Below are 19,341 nucleotides of genomic sequence, written 5' to 3' on the forward strand. Positions count from 1 at the left end.
ACACAAGGATTGCTACTGTTCCACAAGAGGATTGGCTCTAGTGTTTCCAAGAAATTTAACAGCTCTAGCTACAGAAACAAATCTCCTGGTGCCATTGAGGAGACAACAAAAAAATAAACATGTCCTTCAATGTTCCAGCTACACACATGACAGCAGCTCCAATGATAGTAACAACCACAGCAGCAATACTTATGGCTGAACTGGAGACTTGACACGAGATAAAACTTTGAGGTTATGAGGAGAGCCAACACTGGCAGGATTGAGAATACTGTTGGGCAGTTTGGGGCATGGAGAGAGACAATGCTGGCTGGACTGAGAACTTTGTTGGACAATTAAGGGTTGGTGTGCGGAGACAGTATTGGCAGGACTGAGAAATTGGGAACCACTATCCTTAAGCCTCAAGACTTATGCACCTGTGTGCACATTTTGGGATCTGACTTGACTATATTCTGTTATTAATCAGAATTATAAACTTTTGACCTCTCCAATAAGGTTCTGTGTGGTCTATGAGATCTCACATCATATTTTGGACTCAGTAAAGCATTAAGATCAGTGTTGAGGTTAATAGAAAGAGGTATAGGAGCATGGGAGACATGTCTGACCTCATGGGAATTGGCTTTGTGTTATTGATGCTGTGAACAGAGACAGTTACCCTTTGTGAAGCTGATAAGCATCAGGTATGCCATCCCCTTGCTCTTTTTACACTGTATCAATCCATCTTGTTGAAGGTATTTCTCTTTTTCACTTACCTTCTATATTTATAAGTATGATGTACCTTTACCAGGAATAGCCTTTCCTAGTGACATGTGAGATGACTCTTCACCACTCTCATCTCTATGGAGCACTTCGGCTGCACTCTTTCCAAGATATATCTATTTGTTCTTTTGGCAGTTCATGGGATGTTCAGTTCTCATCTTCAATTCCACAATCAAAGGCACAATACTTCTGTTATCCTTATTCATTGCCCAACTTTTAGATGCATAGCAAGCAATTGAGAAGACCATGGTTTGAATTAGGCACACAACATTGCTCTCAGGAATTTGGAGAAAACTCTGACAGTGGGCTTTCCCAATGCAATACATCTCCTGATCACCTGCCTGCTGATGCAAAGGGTGTTGATTGTGGATCTGAGTAAGATTAAATCATTGACAATTCAATCTTTTTCTTCACCTATTATGATACTGCCTATCAGTCCAGTGGTGGGAATTTTTGTCTTTTTGATCTTGAGATGTAATATTTATTGATACTGTAGTCTTTGATCTTCAGTTTGATTGACTGAACATAGTAATTGAAGCTAAATTTATTCTACATTTTTCATGCTGTAATAGCCACATTTATTCCAGATTCATAACATATATTTAATGTATGATAATGACCTGAAGGGATAAATACCTGAAAGAAGATGGACTGAGTTAGAGAAAATTCCTTTGAGTAGAGAAGACAAATTGATTGTATCCTCCTAAATAAAATATTTACCTAAATTACAAAGCACAAATTTGAGAAACATATGTCATTGTACCAAAAGGAATTGGTGGATACAGAAGAATTTCATGAAACAAGATGTGTGCAAGAAACCATGGTGATGAAGGAAGAAGTTCAAACTGCTCTGAAAGAATTGGCAAAAAACAAGGCCCTAGGAATTGATGGTATACCGATTGATATATTTCAACAAACAGATACTGCCCTAGATGTGTTCATCAAGTTGTGCCAAGAAATCTGGAGGAAAACCACCTGGCTTACTGACTGGAAGGGATCTGTATTTGTTCCCATTCCAAAGAAAAGTGATCTGACAGTGTAGAAATTATTGAACAATATTATTAATATTACTTGCAAGCAAGATTCTACTGAAGATTAGCAAAAAATGACTGGAACAGCACATCAACAGAACCACCAGAAGTGCAACCTGGGTTTAGAAGAGGTCAGTGGTACTAGGGATATTGTAGCTAATGTTAGATGGATCTTGGCTGAAAGCAGGAAGTACCATTGGAGTGTCTATCTGTGTTTCGTTGATTATGCAAAGGCATTTGACTGTGTGGACCACAACAAACTGTGGATGACTCTGTGAAGAACAGAATCAGACAACACTTAATTGTGTTAATGTGACACCTGTACTTAGACCAGGAGGCAGTCAGCAGAGCAGAGTAAGGAAACACTGCATTGTTCAAAATTGGGAAGGGTGTGCATCAAGGATGTGTCCTATCTCCTTATCTTTTCAATCTATCTGCAGAACAGATTATCCAGGACGCTGGGCTCTATAAGGAGAAGTGTGGCATCAGAATTGGAGGTAGAGTCATCAACAATCTACACTACAACTCTACTTGCTGAAACTGAGGAGGACCTGAAGTGCTTGCTGCAGAAGGTCAAACACTGAAGCTTTCAATATGGATTGAAGCTCAACATCAAGAAAACAAAGATTCTCACCACTAGGCTGATTGGCAGCATCATGATAGATGACTAAGAGATTGAGATTGGCTTCGATCTATAATATGTACAACAGCCCTCAACCCTACTCTATCCCTTGTCAATTATATTGTCTCTGACACACTTATCCCCATTACCGCAGTGACTGAATCAATCCATCTCATTGAGGGTCTTCCTCTCCTGCGCTGTCCCTCCACTCTCCCAAGAATGACGTTCCTCTTCAAGCACTGGTCACTCCTTGCAAGATGTCCAAAGTATGTCAGACGAAACTTCAGAATCCTTGCCTCTAAGGAGCACTTGGTTTAACCCTCTCCAGGCTGAACTTGTTTGTTCTCCTAGCAGTCCATGGTATATTCAATACTCTTCTTCTGCACCAGAGTTCAAAGGCAACAACTCTCCTTCTATCAAACTAATCATTGCACAGCTCTCTGATGCATAGTAAGTAATTGCAAAAACCATGCCCTGTATCAGACACACCTTAGTCTCCAGACTGACATCATTGATCTTCAGTACTTTGGAGAAGTCTCTAATAGCAGACTTTCCCAATACAATATGTCTTTTAATTTCCTGCCTGCTGGTACAAAGAATGTTGATTGTGTAGCCAAGCAAACTAAAGCTGTTTACAATCTCAATCTCTTCAATATCCGTCATAATGCTGCCACTCGGCCAGTTGGGATAATCTTTGTTTTCTTGTTACGGAGGTTGCACAATTGAAACTATTAATAAATGAAGTGTAAGCATTCTTATTTATTTTCCTTTGCAAACAACCCAATGAACAACGAATCAAGACAAATATGAAACCTCAGGCCTCCAGATGGATAGTGAAACACAGCTGAGTTAAAATGATTGCAGAGACATGTGAGAGGAGGGTGGAGTTGGTACAGAAACTTAGAGATTTTAAAGAATTTCCTCTTGAGAGGAAGAACTCTGGTGGCTTAGTGGTAAGGAATTATGCTGCCAACCCAGGGTACATTGTTTAATATACTAGTTGCTCTCCAGGAGAAAGATGGGCAATATCCTTCTGTACCATTCACTACCTCTGAAAACCCCCAGAATAATCTACAGTTCTGTTCTGCTTGATGGTACACAGCAACATATTCTGGAGAACTCAGCTCATTGTGCTTACTTTGGAACAAAAGCAGATAACATCCTAAAGAACAGAAAATAGAAGCTAAACTTTGTTGTTGTTGTTATGTGCCGTCTAGTCTTTTCCGACTCATAGCGACCCTATGCACAACAGCCCTAAACCCTGCTCTATCCTGCGCCAACCGCACCGCCTCTGACACACCCATCCCGATTACCCCAGTCACTGAATCAATCCATCTCATAGAGGGTCTTCCCCTCCTGCGCTGTCCCTCCACCCTCCCAAGCATGATGTCCCTCTCCAAGGACCCGTCCCTCCTGGCAACATGTCCAAAGTATGTCAGACGAAGCCCCAGAATCCTTGTCTCCAAGGAGTAGCTTGGTTTAATCCTCTCCAAGATGAATCTGTTTGTTTTCCTGGCAGTCCATGGTACATTCAGTACTCTTCTCCAGCACCACAGCTCAAAAGCATCCACTCTCCTTCTGTCCTCCCTAGTCATTGTCCAACTCTCTGATGTATAACAAGCGATTGCAAAGACCATGGCCTGTATCAGGTGCACCTTAGTCTCCAGAGAGACACTGTTGCTCCGGAGTATCTTTGAGAGGTCCCTAACAGCAGACTTTCCCATCGCGATACGCTTTTTGATTTCCTGACTGCTGGTACCAAGAGTGTTGACTGTGGAGCCGAGCAAACTGAAGCTGTGAACACTCTCAATCTCTTCATCATCCATCCTGACGCTGCCAATTGGTCCAGTGGCGAGAATCTTTGTCTTCTTGACATTGAGCCTTAGTCCATACTGAAGGCTGCAGTCCTTGACCCTTCGCAGCAAGTGCATGAGGTCCTCCTCAGTTTCAGCAAGCAGGGTTGTGTCATCTGCATAACGGAGATTGTTAATAGATCTTCCACCAATCCTGAGGCCACAATTCTCCTCATAGAGCCCAGCTTCTCGGGTAATCTGCTCTGCATACATGTTGAAAAGGTATGGAGACAGGATGCATCCCTGGCGTACACCCTTCCCAATTTTGAACCATGCAGTGTTGCCCTGCTCTGTTCTCTTTATAGGTCATAGACATGGGAGAGAAAGGAGGAAGGCTACTGTTAATAGATAGGAATGTTCAATCTCCATGAGGTCAGAACTAGGAGTGCAAAAGGACTCAGATATACTGAGAACCAGAGCAGCATATCCATCATCCAGGGCAAGAAAAATATCTCAAACAAGCAACAACTGGCTCCCAGTCCATAAATGGGTGCCAGAAGAGAATTTGTACAATGTCACCTATAAAGAAAGGGGAGCCACTCCTCACCCTCTTGTTTCCTCACCACTTTGATCCTCAACCTGAAGAAAATTCTTACATGGAGGAGAAACTCAACCCCAAGAATGGAGCCTGCACTATGGTTCAGTATACCCTTAAAATAAGACACTCTAGTGAGAATCAATCAGAGTAAGCATGCAGAGTCTCAAAATGTCAAAGCATCTAAAAATTGTAGCAATGCATTTTTGTTGTTAGGTGCCTTTAGTTAACTCCAATTAATTAAGACTCTATCTATATACAACAGAATGATGTTGGACTGCATCCTGTATCATTCTCAAAATCACCAGATAAATATTTACAGATAAATCCTCAGAACTTTTTATTCATCCTAAGTGCAACAGTGTCCCCTAGTGGATTTATATCAACACAGGTATTATTAAGATGTGAGTGATACGATAATATCCATAAGCATAAAAGGAAGATGCTCAACATGCCTATTGTTCAAATATATGCTACTACATCTGGAACCAAAGAATAAGAAATTGAGAATTTTTACCAAATCTTGCAGGCTGAAATTGATAGAAAATACAGTCAAGATGTGTTAATGATAATTGGTCACTGGAACGTAACAGTGGGAAACTAGTTGGAAAATAAGAGTTTGATGATAAAAATGAGGCTGGAAATAGAATGATTGGATTTTGTGTTTATAATGATTTATTCATTAAAAACACTATTTTAAAAACATACAAGCAACAGTTTTACATATGGATCTCAACTGAGGGGCTGCATAGGAATCAGACTGACTATATGTGTTGAAGAAATTACTGGAAAAGCTCAAAATTGGCAGTCAAAACTAGGCCAGGTACAGACTGTGGATTAGATCATCAATTACTCATATGCAAATTTATATTGAGGCCAAAGAAAATGAAAATAAGTCCACAGAAACGAAAATATGTTCTTGAATACATTCCATCTGAATTTCAAGATCATCTTAGGACGAGGTTTAAAGCATTGATTGTCAATTATCAAAGAGTAATTGAGTGGATATCATCCATGAAGAAAGCAAAAGGTCACTACAAAAGCAGAGGAGACAGAAAAAATAAAAAACAAATGTCAGAAGAGACTCTAAAAATGGCACAAGAGCATTGAGAAGAAAAAACAAAAGGAGATATGGCAAAATAAAAGAACTGCACAGAAGTTTTCAAAGGATAGCTCGGGAAGACAAAGCAAAGTATTGGAATGAAATGTGCTGAGAGCTAGAATTGGAGGATAAAAAGGGAAGAACTTGTTCTGCATTTCTCAAACTGACAGAACTGAAAAACAAATTTAAAGCTCCTGTCACAATATTGAAAGATGCTATGGGCAATATATTGAATGACCCAGAAAGTGTCAAAAGAAGATGGAGGTAATACACAGAATCACTGTACCAAAAATTCTGATTGACACTGAAAAATTTCAGGAAGTACCATATGAACAGTAACAGGAAACAATGGTAATGAAGGAGGTAGTAGAAGCTACATTGAAGGCATTGGCAAAAAATAAGGCCTCACGAATCAGTGGGATACAAGGTGCCTTGTTTAAACTAACAGGTGCAGTCTTGAATGCACTCACCAGTCTATGTGGGGAAATGTAGAGGACAGCTGTCTGGCCAATGTATTGGAAGAGGCCCATACTTATTCTCACTTCTAAAAAAAGGTGATCAATTGAATGAATCGAACAACATGAGTAATATCACATGCAAGAAAAATACTGCTGAAGATCATTAAAAATTACTAGAACAATACATAGATAGGAAACTTTCAGAAGTTCAAGCAGAATTTAGAAGAAGCCATGGCACCGGGGATATCATTGCTGATGTCAGATGGATTCTGACTGAAAGTAAATAATATCAGAACATTGTCTATTTATGTTTTATTGACTACGTGTGGAACATGACACGTTATGGCTGACATTGAGAAGAATAAGAGACCAGACACTTAATTGTGTTCATGCAGAGCCTATACATAGACCAGGATGCTCTTATGTGAACAGAGCAGAAGAGCACTGCATGGTTTAAAGCTAAGAAAGAAATGTGTCTTGTTTGTATTCTGTCTCCATACTTATTCAGTCTGTATACTGAGCAAATTATCTAAGAAGCTGGACTCTATGAAGAAGAGTGTGGCAACAGGATTTTAGGAAGACTGATCAATTACCTGCATTTTGCAGATGACACAGCCTTGCTTGCTGAAAGTGAGGAGGACTTGAAGGAATCATAAACATAAAACACGATCCCCCATAAAACACACCCCAAACCTTCCCTTTAAGTGTTCATCAGAACTGCCACCCTTAAGGAGCAAGAATCCAGGCCCCTTCCAGCAGTCCCTTCCCCTCCCCCTGCAGGGTTTTATAGCCACATGTTTGAGCAGACTTCAACCCTAGGCAAAGGCTCAAGGACACCTGCTCTTGGGGGGAAAAGGGCAATTATGCACATCAAACATGATTTAAAAAAAAAATAAAAGACTCAAAAAAAACTTCCCTTTACTTGAGTATCAGCATTGCCTTGCCAAAGCAGCAAAAAGCCAAGTTCCCATAGTGGAGTCTTCCATGCCGCTGCCAGCAGTCCTTTCCTCTCCACCTGTGGGGTTTTAAAGCCAAAACTTTGAGCAGACTTCCACCCTAGGCAAACGCTCAAGAACACTGGCTCCTGGGGGGAACAGAGTAATCATACACATCTAACAGAATCCCAAAAACTTCCCTTTACTTGCCCATCAGGACTGCCATCACACAGCAGCAAAAAGCCAAGCTCCCAGAGTGGAGTCTTACAGGCCCCTGCCAGCATTCCGCACCCCTGCCCCTGCAGAGTTTTAAAGCAACACCTTTGAGCAGACTTCCACCCTAGGCAAAGGCTCAAGGACACCCACTCTTGGAAGGAAAAGTGTAATAATCAATCATACACATCAAACATGATCCCAAAAAACACCACCCCAAAAACTTTTATTTCTTTTTCCATCAGGACAGTCATCCCAAAGCAGCAATAAGCCAAGTTCCCAGAGTGGAGTCTTCTACATCTCTGCCAACAGTTCCTTCCATCCCCCCTTGACAGCAGTCCCCTCCCCTCCACCTGTGAGGTTTTAAAGGCATGCCTTTAAGCAGACTTCCACCCTAGGGCAAGACTCAATGACACCTGCTCTTTGGGGGAAGAGAGAAATCATACACATCAAAAACAACTCCAAAAAACATGACACCCAAAACTTCCCTTTACTTGTCCATCAGGATCACCATCCCAAAGCAGCAAAAAGCCAGTTTCCCAGAGTGGAGTCTTCCAGGCCCCTGCCAGCAGGCCCCTCCCCTCCACCTGTGAGGTTTTAAAGGTATGCCTTTGAGCAGACTTCCACCCTAGGCCAAGACTCAAGGACACCTGCTCTTGGGAGGAAGAGAGCAATCACACACATCAAACATGACTTCAAAAAGACATGACCCCCAAAACTTCCCTTTACTTGATATCAGGACAGCCATGCCAAAGCAGCAAAGAGCCAAATTCCAAGAGTGGAGTCTTCCAGGCCTCTGCCAAAAGTCCCCTCACCTTCCCCTGTGGGGTTTTAAAGCCAGCCTTTGAGCAGACTTTCATCCTAGGCAAAGATTCAGAACACCCACGCTCTTGGGGGGGGCGCGTGAAGAACAATCATGCAGGTCAAACACGACCCCCAGAACTTCCGTTTACTTCCCCATCAGGACTCTCATCCCAAAGCAACAAAATGCCAAGTTCCCAGAGTGGAGTCTACCAAGCCCCTGCCAGCAGTCCCCTCCCCTCCCTCTGTGGGGTTTTAAAGCCACGACTTTGAGTAGACTTCCATCCTAGGCAAAGGTTCAAGGACACACACATGCACTTGGGGGGGGGGGAAGAGCAATCATATACTTAAAACATGACTCCCAAAAAAACATGAACACAAAAACTACCTTTATCTGACATGTCATTACCGAAGATTTTTTTCCCAATCTGTGGCTTCCCTTTTAACCCTGCTGAAGAAGTTTTGGGATGTGCGTAGGGATTTGATTCTTAGAGGGTCTCATTCATCTATTTTATCCTATCCTGGTTGCAGGTTTCAAGATACTTGGAAGACTCTTTATGTTGTGAATTAGGACTTCTAGGGTTATTCCAAGCTTTTCTTTAATGAAGTTTATAGTCCTTGGTTTAATTCTAGGTCCATGATCCACTTTGAGTTGGTTTTTGTCTATGGAATGAGGTGTGGATCGTGCTTGTGTTTTCTAAAGTCACAAAAAGACAAATATGGCATAATGCCACTGTTAATAAAGAGGGCTGACATTGGGGTTGGGGAGAGACTGAGAAAGAGGGGATAAAATAATGCATACTGCGTTGAAACATGAGAGAGAGTACTGTTTAAAAGGAATTTGATTATATATCATTGTTAAGATAGGAGCTTAGTGGAGTGGGCTTAGGGGGAGGGATTGAATAACAATGAAGGAATTTTTTATTTTACTTTTCAGAAAGAAAAGCGGATGAGGGGGAGGAGTGGGCAGGTAGAAAAGTGCAACAATGGATGAATGGAAATCCAATGTCTCTGTAAACTTTACTTAAAATCACTTTACAATCAACAAAAACAAGAAAGAAAAAAAAACCCCACCAACCTTTAACTTGCCCAATAGGACTGCCAACCCAAAGCAGCAAAAATCCAAGTTCCCAGAACAGAGTCTTCCAGGCCCTTGCCTGTACTCCCCTCCCCTGAAGGGTTTTAAAAAAACATCTTTGAGCAGAATTCCAGCCTAGGGAAAGTCTCAAGGACACCCACTCTTGGGGGAAAAGAGTAATACACATCAAACAGATCCCCAAAAATAGGACTCACAAAATTTCCCTTAACTTGCCCATTAGGGTAGCCATCCCAAAGTAGCAAAAATCCAAGTTCCCAGAGTAGAGTTTTCCAGGACCCTGCCAGCAGTCCCTTCCCCTGTTCCTGCAGGGTTTTAAAGCCAAGCCTTTGAGCAGACTTCCACCCTAGGCAAAGGCTTAAGGACACCCACTCTTGGGGGGGGGAAGCAATCATCAGAAATGACCCCCATAAAAACATGACCCCAAGGACTTCCATTTGCTTGCCCATCAGGACTGTCATACGCCCCTGCCAGCATCCTCTCCCCTTTCCCTTCAGTTTTAAACCACACATTTAAGCAGACTTACACCTTGGACAAAGGCTCACAGACACCTACCTGCTCTTGGGGGAGAGAGCAATAATTCACATCAAATATAACCCCCCCAAACTTCCCTTTACTTTTCTATAAAAGACATTTGAAAAAACCCAATGTCTCTTTCTGAGTAAGACACTCAGAATAATATTAACAGAAGGCAATTTCCTCAACATAGTGAAAAGTGTATTTTCAAAACAAAGAGCCAACATCATTCTCAATAGAGAAAGACTGAAAACATTTTCCTTGTGAACAGGGACCAGATAATTCTATTTTATTGACAGTACTTGCTAGTGCAATAGAACAAGAAAAGGAAATAAAGGTCATCCTGATTTGCAAAGAGATGGTTAAATTGTCACTCTATGCAGATGATATGATAGTGTACACAGAAAACCCCAAGGACTACCAAAAAAAAAAAAAACCAAAAAAATAAACGAACAACAAACCACAAAAAACCTGTTGGAGCTAGTTGATCAATTAAGCAAAGTACAGGTTAGAAGATCAATATAAAAAAAATCGGTGGGATTCCTCCACAATGACAAAGATAATTCAGAAAAGGAAACCAAGAAAGCAAACCACTTACAATAGCCAACCACAAACTGAGTTACTTGGGAATGAACTTAACTATAAATACACAAGATCTATACTCAAGGCACAATAAAAAACCTAAAGAAATGGAAAAATGTGTCCTATTCACTGATACGAAGGCTCAATATTGTGAAAATGACAATCTTACCAAAAGCAATCTACATGTTCAATGCAATCCCAATACAGATACTAAATTAATTATTCAAGGAGATTGAAAGGTTAATTGGCAAGTTTATTTAAAAAGGAACAAGACCTCAAATAAGAAAAGTGCTCCGGAAGAACAAAAATGAATTGGGAGGCATAGCACTTCCTGACCTCAAAACAGCATGGAACTAGCATAATGACAGGCAGAAAGACCCAGGACAGAATAGAATAGAGCCCAGAAATTATATTCGACAAAGATATAAAATCTATCAAATAGGGAAATGATAACCTCCTCAACAAATGGTGCTGGCAAAACTGACTGCTACCTGTAGAAAGCTGAAACAGGATCCACATCTCACACCATACACAAATAAACTCATGGTGGATCAGAGACCTTAGAAAACCCCCAAACCATAAAAATCTTAAGAGAGAAACTGGGACCCAACTTAGGAGGGCTAGTCTATGTTATAAAGAACTGCCAAAACCAGCCATAACTACACAATCTGAAGAGGATAAAATTGATTAATGGGAACTTCTAAAGATTAAATACCTGTGCTCATCAAAACCTTTTTCCAACAGGGTGAAACAAAACCTACTGACTGGGAACAAACATCTGACAATACCATCACAGACAATAGTCTCATCATGAATGTTTACAGAATCCTCCAGGGCCTCTAGAAGAAAAAGACTAATAAACTAATTACAAAAGGGCAAAAGACATGGAAGTATTTTCACAGAGAAGTACATTTGGATGGCCAACAGACACATGAAGAAATTCTCTAAATCACTGGCAATAGAAAGATGCAAATAAAACCTCAATGAGATATCATCTTACCCTTACCTCAGTCAAACAAACACATCAAACACAAGCCCCCAAAAGCACAGGACCCCAAAAACTTGTGATTACTTGTGCATGTGGACCATGATGCTCAGGCAGCAAGAAGTCACAGAAACCCTGGGTGGAGTCATTCAGGAACGACATGGCCGCCTTCTTCTTTCCTCTCCCATTGGGGTTTTAAGCCACCGCATGCCTTAAACAGTAGGCCAAGTACTGGTTCAAATTGGTTTTTTTTGTCAAACATTCTTCTAGGTGGTATAACACTGGTCTGTACACTGGTCAGAGGCAACTAGTGGTTGTTGTGATGCTAAACCCTGTGACTCTGATGTGCCAAGTGTGATAATGGTTACCCATGGTGGACAGTGTTTGGTGGAGCTTCCCGATTAAAATAAGCTTAAAAGCAGTAGTGGAATCCACTTCCGAAATGGATTGCCTCTGGAAACTTAGTTCATATGGTTGATTACTTGACGGCACCTAACAACAACTTAGCCCAGTAGCAGTTTAGTAGGGTAGCAAGTAGTAAATGTTGGAGAAGATGTGGTGAGATAGGAACTCTTATACATTGTTGGTAAGATTGTCAAATGGTTCAACCACTCTGGAAGGAAATTCAACATTTCCTCAAAAAGCTTAATGTAGAAATTCCATATGACCCAGTTATTCAATTGCTTGGAATATACCCTGAGAAAATAAGAGCTGAGGCATAAACACCACTGTTCACAGCAGCATTATTAACCATACCAAGAACTTGGAAATAACCCAAATGGAATGGATTGAGAGAAATTATGGTACAATCACACAATGGAATACTATGTAGCATGGAGGAGCAATGATTTTGCCAATTACTACCAAATGTGGGAGGGCCTTGATAGCATCATGCTAAGTGAACTTGGTCTCATAAAAACAAATACTGTATAGGACTATTACTGCAGAGCATGTATGAGGATCCAAGGCAGGGGGAGGGCTTAAATATAGGGTCACACAATTTATTCGATGGAGGGAGGAATTGGTAAAGCAAAGTGGAAAAATCCTGCGTGAAAACAATGTGCATGAATTTTGTAAACTTTGTGTGTAAACCAGTATAAAATTGTTACTTAAGTTGAGAGAGACTGAGAGCATTATGCTGAGTGAAATAACTCAGTCTCACAAGGACAAATACTGTATAAAACCATTATTATAAAATGAATGTGAGGATCCAAGGGGGCAGGGAGTGTGTAAGCAGATAGGTGAGGATGTGCAGGGTGGGGGGACTAATCATGGGGTCATACAATTTGATGGGTGGGGGAGGTGAGGGAAACGGTAATGTTGTGGTATGAAAAACAACATATTTGAATTTTGTAAATAAACTAGTATTAAAAAAATTTTAAAAATGATCAAAACACAAAATCAAGACATTTCCTGAAGCCAGAAAGCCCGGAATGTTTTTTAATTTGTTCATGCTTGCTTTGTGTCCTAATATATGACTGATTCTAGGAATGTACTATGTGCACTTGAGAAGAAAGTGAATTGAATTTTAGTTGAGTTTTAGTTTAGATTTGGTTGAGTTGGCTAATAGCATGGTTTAGATCTTCTGCATCTTTGTTGGGTTTCTTTTGAGTTGTCCTGTCCTTTGATGACAGTGGTGTCTTGAAGTTCCCTATTAGTATTGTGGTGCTGTATTTCTTTCTTCAATTCTGTTAACCATTGTTTTACGGATTTTGGAGGTCTATATATTTGGTGCATAAATGTTGACCAAGGCCATGTCTTCTTGATATATTGTGCCTTTAATCAGTATATAATGTCCTTCCTTACCCTTTATAGTGGTTTTCATTCAGAAATCTATTTCATTAGAGATCAATATTGTCATGCCTGCTTTTTTTGAGGCTACCTTTTGCTTGATATGTTTTTTTCCAGCCTTTGATTCTGAGTCTTTCTCTTCATTTTTTTTTTTTTACATGTGTCTTTTATAGGCAACATATTGATAGGCTTTGGGTTTTTTTAAATCCTTTCTGCTACTCTTTTTCTCTTTATTGGTATATTTAGTTCAATCACATTCATGTGATTATTGTTAAGCCAGTTTATTTATTTTGGTCCAGCCAGTTTCTTTTGATGTCTCTTGTGAAGCACTGGTGTTGCAGAATGTTGGGGAGGAAAGGAAGGTCTCTGGCCAGGATGGGTCACCTGAGCTCCAGACAGATGCAAGCCTCCCAATGGCCTTTAATATGGGGTAGAGAAAGCCCCTGTGTTTGGCTGTACCGGCTCAAGAAAACTTGCCACCTGGGAAGATGGTTGCCACATCTGATTAGCCGGGAGTGATACGCAGTAGGCTGAGGTTTTCCTGACCAATGCACATATCCCACGTCTGTAAGCCCACCCTATCCTGTCTTCCTATGTATATAAGTGCAGTGCTTATCCTAATAAAGTTGAGCTGGATTGACTCTCTGATCCTCTCCCTGAGTGGCTTCTCCATAGTGCTATCTCCCATCAGGTTGCAGCTGTTGTCAGTGGACTGACAGAGACACACTGCACTTAAAATTTCTTGTAGTTTTGGTTTTGTTTTCACAAATTCCTTACATTCCTTCTTTTCTGTAAAGGGTCTAATTTCTCATTCATATCTGATGGAGAGCATTGCTAGGTATATAGGGTTCTTGTCTGGCAATTCTTTTCTTTCAACTTTTTGTATATGCCATCCCACTGTCTTCAAATTCACATGGTTTCAGCTGAGATCTCTGAACTTAATCTAATTGTTTCTCCTTTGTAGATGACTCTTCATTTTTTTTCTAGTTTCTTTTAATATTCTATCCTTTATTTTAATTTGGAGAATTTGACTATAATATGTCTTGATGTTTTTCTGTTTGGGTCTAGTCTATTTTGGTGTTCACTGTGCTTCTTAAATGTGGATTTCCCCATTCCTCATAATAGCTGGGGAATTTTCTTTTTGTACCTCGATTTTCTCAGTGATTTTCTTGTCACTTCTGTTTTCTAAAATTTCAGTCCCTTAATGGCTTCCATTATTTCTTCCATAATTTTCATCTTCTTCTGTAGCTACTCAGATAACTCCATATCAACACCTGGCATATTCTGGTTTTCTCTATCTTGGGTTATTCTTTGGGTCTGTTTTTTTTTTAAAGAAGGGTTATTTTGTTTTCTCATCCTGACTGAGGCAGAGAGCTGCTTTCTTGACATTGCATGAGTCTTTCTAGTAGATGTTAACTTGTTGTAACTATATAATATCCCATGGTATGACAGTATTTTGTGAAGGACCTATATATTGGTGCTCATCTCTTGTCTTCCCAAAGTGGGATGATTGTTGTCCTCTAGAAATCGTGAATGCATCTGACCTCTTCCCCCTGACTATAAGAAATCTGTTGATGTAGCTAGACATCAGTGTTCATGGGCTAAAGTGCCTCTCTTCTCTAGTCGATGAGAAAGTTCAGTGGCAGTTCCTTGAGTTCATTTTTGCACTAATTGCAGATGATGGCTGGACAGGATTTTGCATATTGGCAATCTCCTTTATTTTTTAGGAGGTGGAGGGTGGGCAGTAGGTGTTTCCCTTACCAAAGAAGGAGGGTAGGTTGATCTCTCAGCATGCCTCCATGCCTCCTCCCAAGTCCTGAGAGCTGGCTCCGGTGTAGATCTCTCTCATACCTGTGAAAGCAAATAGGTACTATGGCAGCTGGGAGGCAGAGGGTGGGTAGTGAGTCTTCCCCTCTCCAAGGGAAGTGGGTTGATCTCTCTGCAGTTTCATCCTGGTCCAGGAAGTTGATGGGGTCACATAGATCCTGTCATGCTTTGGAATTTCTTTTTGCTCTTTGCTTATGGTTTCAACTCTTTGTTCCATAATTTCTAACTTCTTCTGTTTCACTTCTAGTCACTCTACCACAGTATATTTCTTCTGCCTTTTTGGTCTGGGACTATGAGTTGAGTTTGTGATTTGATCTACTTTTTTAAAAAAGAAGGCTTATTTTTTCCCCAGAATGTTTAAACCTGTTTGCTGCTTCTTGATATTATGTGACTTTCTTTTTGGTATCTTTGAGACTAGTTCTGTCACGTTTAATGTAGGAAACTGCCCATTCCTTATCTTTAAGATGTTGTTGTTGTTGTTATGTGCCGTCGAGTCGTTTGCGACGCATAGCGACCCTATGTACAACAGCCCTAAACCGTGCTTTATCCTGTGCCAATCTCATTGCCCCTGACACACCCATCCCGATTACCCCAGTCATTGAATCAATCCACCTCATAGAGGGTCTTCCCCTCCTGCACTTGCAAATAATGCAGTTTCCCACAGCAATCTTCTCTGCATGTCATCCATCTATTCCTTGTTCAGATGACAAATTTCTCTTCTGGTTGTATGGGCAGCCCACAAGGCTCTTCCCTTCCTGCTTTCAGAGATGGTAAGGTGGGTGGTGGTGAGTCACACTCACAGGTGTCCAGAAAGGCATTTCACTTGCTGCTGGCTAATGCATGTCCCTGAGATGGGGCAGCCTCATGGTTTGCACATAAAACACTTCTCTTGCTTCTGTCTGGTTTCTGGAGGAGGATGGCTGGTTAGGTGCAAAGTAGACTCATAGGAGGTTCATACATTGTTCACTTCATACCTGGCTGGTGGGTGGGGCAGAGGTGAACAGATTCAGGGGTCCCTCGAGGTTGGGTAGTCTCCTGGGTAATCCAGAAGGCACTTTATTGATGCTGGCTGGTTTTGGACGCTGATGAATGTGAGAGAGCAGAGAGGACTTAGAGTAGGTCTGTAGGACACTTTCCTACTCTTATTGGTTGAAAAGATGGACAAGTAGAGAGTAGGGTGTAAGTCTGTGGAGGTGGGGCAAATTCATGAGTAGTCTTCTGGAAACTTGGCTGGCTGACTTGACTATGGAATTTTTTTTTTACTTGTGATATAATTATTTACAAAAGATCAGTGCTTTTAGCCATCCCATCTTGTCAAATCTGCATTTTATCTTGCCTACCACTTCACTTGCTTATGCAGATGACACAACCCTGCTTGCTGAACCTGAGGAGGACCTGAAGCGCTTGCTGCAGAAGGTCAAGGACTGCAGCCTCCTATACGGATTGAAGCTCATCATCAAGAAAACAAAGATTCTCACCACTGGGCCAATTGGCAGCATCAGTATGGATGGTGAAGAGATTGAGATAGTTAACAGTTTTTGTTTACTTGGCTCCACAGTCAACACTCCTGGTAATAGCAGCCTGGAAATCAAGAGATGAATTGCATTAGGAAATTCAGCTGTGAGGGACCTCTCAAGAGTACTGAAGAGCAACAACATCAGGCTGGAGACTAAGGTGCACCTGACTCAGGCTATAGTCTTCATAATTACATGCTATGCATCAGAGTTGGACAGTGAATAAGGATGATAGAAAGAGGATTGATGCCTTTGAGCTGTGGTGCTGGAGAAGAGTGTTGAAACCATGGACTGCTAGGAGAACAAACAAGTTTGTCCTGGAGAAGGTGAAGCCGGAATGCTCCTTGGAGTGAAGGATTCTGAAGCTTCATCTGGCATACTTTGGGCATGTTGCAAGGAGGGACTGGTCCTTGGAGAGGGACATCATGTTTGGCAGAGTGGAGGGGCAGTGCAGGAAAGGAAGACCTTTGATGAGATGGATCAATTCTGTGACTGGAGTGGTGGGAATGAATGTGTTTGAGATGGCTAGGCTGGTAGGATAGAATGGCGTTTAGGGCTGTTATTCACAGGGTCGCTATGAGTCACAAGAGACTCGATGGCACATAACAACAACAACACCACGTCACTGCCTATGCCCTATGATAGATCTTGTTTGTTTTCTTTTCATCTTTTTTTTTTTTTTTTGGTCTGAGCAGTTTGGCATTTAAGGATTCTTAAATGTATATTTCCCTCCCTATTTTTAGTCATACCTGAAAATTTTTCTACTAGTGCCTCTTCCACAATTTTCTCATTGCCTTTGTGCTCCTCCTGTTCTACAATTCCAAGCACACATGTGTTGTTTCACATTCTCTCTTGTCTCTGCTTTTTCTTCTAGGAGATTCTCATTGAGTGTCTTGTCTTTTATCTCATTTATTCTATGTTCAATTTTTTCAATCATGTTTTTTGTTTATTTGTTTATTGTCTCTCTCACATGATGGTAACTTCTGTAGCATCAGTCTTATTCTGGACTACATTTTCAAGGTTTTCTATTTGTACTGTTTTGTGTTATAATGATCTTTTAATTGCGTCTACCACTTCTTATCTTGTGGTTTTAACAGTGTCCTTCATCATTTGCAATTTTTTTGCACCAATTCTTTTTCACATTAAAAAATGTTTTATTTTTCTGACTGGTGATTAATTGATCACTTATTAGATATATGAATTTCATATTGTATCCTGAAATAAGATAAAGAGAAAGCAGACTACATTAACCTTTTTCTCATCTGCTAACCAATCTTGTAAAATAAGCCAAAGAAGTTTTAAATTTAAGAAGCAGAGGCATTGTTGGTGCTCATTGTACCAACAGACTTAATATTCACAATGATTCTAACCATGTGGTATTATCCCTTTTTTACAGAAAACTGTGACTCAAACATTCTCTAAAATGAAAAAGTTATACACATAATATGTGGAAACCCTGGATTAGAATTCAGATCTTACTTTAAATTTTATGAATTTTATTGTTAAAAAATTGACGGCACATAACAACAACACCATTATAAAGTAATTCCTGCTTATTGAAGAAAATTTGGAAAAGTATTAGGAAGAAAAGAAGTGATGATATTGGCTCATCACAGTAATTATGCAAAGTTTTTAATAGTCTTTCCAGTCTTTGCACAGTATATATGAAATTGAACATGAGCCAGCAGCTTAAAACTGACATTTCAATATTTTCAAATTAATATATGACTTTATGGTTCATAAGTGTCTTTATAGTTACATCCCATGTACAAGGGTCTGAAATTGAAAACTTAGAACAAGAATTTATGTATGTGGTTCTTTTATGACTTCAGTTTACACTAATTGTCCCATCAACAGTCACAAAAACCACCTTGTTCTACTCTGTAAAACAGTGAGCAAAACCATGTTTTTGTATATTTTATGGTAAAATAAATATAAAATATATTCATTTAAAAATTAATATCTGATTTTAAAAGGAAATGCACACTATATTATAAAGCATCTAGAAAAGACTGAAATATATAAAGAGAATTAGGGTCACTCAGAATCCTATTAGAAAAAAAAAATACCCACCATATTTCTCCACATTTCTTCAGTCCTTCCCTATCAATTTTCCTTTCTACATAGGTAAACTCATATTGTACAGAGATTTTTAAGCTTTTAAACAAAATTCTACCTCTTTAAATTTGCTGACTGCTTATGGCAGAAGTATTGATTATGAACCAGATCAAACTGAAATTGTTAACAATCTCAATCTCTTCTCCATCTATTATGGGGCTGTCAATTGGCTCAGTGGTGAAAATCTTTATTTTTTCTTTGTTTGTTTTTTGTTTTGTTTTGTTTTTTATGCTGAGCTTCAGTCTATATTGAAGACTTTAATTCTTTTTTTAAATTAAATTTTATTAGTTTTAATGAACGTTTACAGAGATTTAGGGTTCTCATTCATTCATTGCTGCACTGTCTTCTCTACCCTCCTCCCCAGTTGTTTCTCCTTCCCCTACCCCTGAATGTCTATTTTAATTTCCCAATTGCCATAGAGCTTGTCAAAGTCAGTTCTGATTAATCTCCTTTGTCAGTGTGCCCTTTGCCATTCGCTATCACTCCTCCCTGAGAGAGACTTCACCCTGATTCATAAGGAAAAGGGGATGGTGTATTCTCTTAGCTACTTCCTGCTGAAAAGTGACGCTGTGGGTTTCAGGGTAAAGATCTTCTCTCACTACTCTA

Source organism: Elephantulus edwardii, unplaced genomic scaffold (genome assembly GCF_000299155.1).
Source record: "Elephantulus edwardii isolate Elephantulus edwardi_28Jun2011 unplaced genomic scaffold, EleEdw1.0 scaffold00234, whole genome shotgun sequence".
Taxonomy (NCBI): Eukaryota; Metazoa; Chordata; class Mammalia; order Macroscelidea; family Macroscelididae; genus Elephantulus; species Elephantulus edwardii.